We start from the raw sequence: 3,777 nt of genomic DNA, 5'->3' as shown, positions 1-3,777 counted from the left end.
GTGCAGTAGGCTACTGAAAATCTACTTCATGTGATGCCAGGTCAGATATAAGAAACGTTTCATTCTTGCTGCTTCTTTCACACTCATGGAGGTGTTGATTTCACAATGTAGTGTTCAGGTATGTGCAAAGAGAGGGTCACAGCAACCAGGAGCAAGTGAGATAAGGAAGGAACTCATGATCAGAGGAAGGACCACAGCGTTTTTTTAAGTCTGGACATGTTCTTTTTTTTGTAGAAATGAGCTAACAATGTATTAAAGTTACTCTACTTACATAAATAAAGGAGTATTTACTTGAAACACAGGTTAATGTTTTCTGTTCTTGTCACTAATCCTTTACCTAACCCCGCCCTCTCTGCTGCTGTGACGTCCGTGCTGTAGTTTACTTATCTTCCATCTTGGCTACGGTGCTTGTTAAGTGCCTATACATTCATATAGGTGTCAGCCACTTTGTCGATTCATCGCTCGGCTTCCTTGTTGGGTGCTCGCCAAACTCGAGTGGGATCCGCCTCGACTCAGTCGGCCCGGACTGCTGGCGTGCACACATTGTGCTTTTGGGATGGACGCTCCTGGATGACTGTGCACGAGCTGCTTACCTCATTCTGTACAGAAGCACAAAGTTTGATGATGATGATGAAACGTGGTCATGCTCCTTGCTCATGTTTCATGGTTTCACTTACCCCACCGTCGTTCTTGTTACGAGTTTTGTCACAGTTGTGTAAGGGTTGAAGGGTTGTGAGGCTCTAGCTGCGAGTGTCACTGAAATGCTGTTGACATTTTACTTCTGTAGAGCATAAAAGATCTCAGCGTGTAGACAGTGACTGATGAAATGCAGTGTTAGATACCAATCAATGGCTCAACAAGTTTAAAAATGTAGCCACAAGATTCAAAAGTCTTTTTTTTTTTCATGCAAATCACAACATTTTCTCCTGGTTGAATGAGGAATTAATGCAGTAGACTGACTGCTAATGTGGAAACCTACAAATTTACAAAAAAATTAAATAAATTAAATGTTATCAAGATGATATGAACAAACAGGGACAGCAGTTTCATTTATTTTGACATATTTAAACTGCTACGTCTGTAACGTCAATAGCAGCGCGGCCGGCTACCGTAATGCTTGTAGTCTGCGCGCAACCTTTTCTTTTTCTAATTCGTAAAAAGCCAAAGTTGGGGACAGCTATAGCCGGGGGACAGATCATCCAAAACGGGGAATGTCCCCAGAAATCGGGGACGTCTGGTCACCCTAAAAAAAAAATACTGTTCTTGTTCTGCTGCTTCATTTTTTGGACTTTTCCATCTTCACCAGCAGTTGCAACACATGTGTTTAGGAGCGCTACGTTAAAAATGGTCGCGGCACAGCTTTCCAAACACTTTGTAATCAAATTCACATGTACGCTGGTATATTAAAAACTCGTATCATAACCGGTATTCAGTATGAACCGGTGTACCATCCAACCCGAGTCTTAAGACTCAAACACACGAGTAGAAGTGATTATCAGCCTGAATAATACATCAAAGACGTCCACTGCAGCTGTTCTGATGAGAATCTACTGAAGATGCATACATTATCGACGCAACATCTGCATCTCGGCACCGCGCATCTGCATCAGGCGAATGCACCTGGAGCTGGAAACGAACCTCACCTATATCGGAGCAGATGCATCCAACAAGCGGCACATGTTCGGCTGCTGATCTTATGGAAAGTTTGGCCTCGAGCGTTCCTGTCTCGGCGCTCTCTCTGTTACCCTCCCGTTCCGGTCATGCAGTCTGGAGCTGTGTCTACTGGTGCCTGGGCTTCTTTATGGAGGGGAAGGAGGGAGACGGGGGGGAGCGATCTATAGGAGTCAGTGAGTGCAATAATAGGACCTATATTTCCTCCAGTCTGTGCCCTGGTCAGCGAGTGCAGCGGCTCCATGCTGTATTTTCCATACTGTCACCCCGTACCCACACCCACCCACCCACCCTTTCTCTCTCCCAGCTTTCCGACTGTACTTTTTCTCTCTGCTGTGGAATTCCATCTTCCTGCACGTGGCCACCACTCCAAAGGGCCATGCACTGTGTGTGTGTGTGTGTGTGTGTGTGTATAAACATGAGCTTTAGGAAACATCTCCAAGTGAAGAAAGGGAAACACGAAGCATGCATTTTTGTGTTTATGCGCAACATGCCCAGCGAGTGGGCACAACTTTCCCCCAAAAAACCTGAAACCTGAAAGCTGAAGTCAAACAGTTTTTGTTCCCACTGTAAATACAGAACATTGTGTACCAACACGTTTAATGAAGGGTGCGCGACCGAATATAAATACGGCGCGCTAAGCAGTGTCGCAGTGAAGGCGACGACGACGACGATGACGACTCTTCGGTTTCACGAATATGAAGAAAACAACAGGGGGAAAAAAAAAAACGACGCTGGCAAAAGAGATGCCTGCATAAGAAGAGTGAAATTCAGAACGGTCAAATTGTTTTCTGTTGCGTCCGTAACAACATATTACTCATCGTTTCTTCAAGGTGCTCCGGGGCCTTGTTACATAAAAGTTGGGCGTGCTCACTTTTGTTTTACCTGCAAATAAAGCCTTTTTTTACATAATCTGACCGAGCGAACCTCCCCACTCATCTGACTGCTCGTCTCCTCCCAAGTCGATCACGACTTTGTTGTAGCAACACAGCCGTTCACCCGAGTACGGCCCAGTAACTAGAATTTAACCGTAACGGTGAAAATGACACAATGGTGACAATGTGATTTAATCAGGTCAAGTTAGAAACGGAAATTAACCGACTAGATCCAATTAAAACGTGAAAGCCTAATCGAGCTTAATCGAGCTATGCTTAAAATTCAACTTTCTCGCTACAGTCCTTGTCCCAGTTTACACGTAGCGCAAGAAAATCGAATAACTGTTCTCCTCCTCCACACTAGGTGGCGATACGCGGGATAATACGACGTTAATACGGCCCGATTTCCGGTTGACCTATTACGTTATATAATAAACTAGAGTCGTTCATGGGGCAGACCGGCATTTCAAACAACAACCAGACGGATAATAATACATTTTTTTTAATTTTGTACGTAATGTTCGCGCTACTTCTGGTGCAGGTAAGATCCGCGCTATCCCTCAGACGGCTCCGTTTCGCTTTTTCTCCTTCTTCTGCGATCGTCTTTCTTGGACGTTTTTGTTCCGGGGTCACACGCCAGCGCAGCGGTGGTGGAGCATGCGCACACGCGTTATCGGACAATGAGAACGTGTTTACGTGCACTTAAGTTCTCCTGTTATAGTCCGATTAAGGCAATAATATTTTTTCGTGCATGTAAACGCACTGACTGACGGGCGACTGTAAATGTTGACGAGGAAGTTACAAAGTCCTCTAGTGGTCGACTAAACCTGGGACCACATGTCGAACCGGCGCTCGCCTCAACACATCTGTCCGCGCGCAAAGATGTTGCTGCTGTACGTTCACATCTGCACCGCAAACACGCTGCAAAGACTCTTAAATCCACCAGTTGAAGGTTATCTGCATCTGTATCGATCTCCCTTTTTTTTTTGTAGTGTAGGTCAAAGTGTGTCTTCATCAGGCTTACATCACACTAATGAAGGAGAGAAATCGAGGTGGAGAGCGAACACAGAGGCTCCTTCTGCTCTCCAATCCCATCTGTTTGACACGGAGGGAGGGAGGGAGGGGAAGGATGGAGAGAGAGAGAGAGGGAGGGGTGGTAGACGAATGAGAACGAGGCCAGATCAGGCTGCGGGAGGGGTGGTGGGTGGTAAGGGGGGAGGTGCTGTTTAGA

This window comes from Mugil cephalus, chromosome 1 (assembly GCF_022458985.1).
Source record: "Mugil cephalus isolate CIBA_MC_2020 chromosome 1, CIBA_Mcephalus_1.1, whole genome shotgun sequence".
NCBI lineage: Eukaryota > Metazoa > Chordata > Actinopteri > Mugiliformes > Mugilidae > Mugil > Mugil cephalus.
This window is presented reverse-complemented; position numbering follows the sequence as displayed.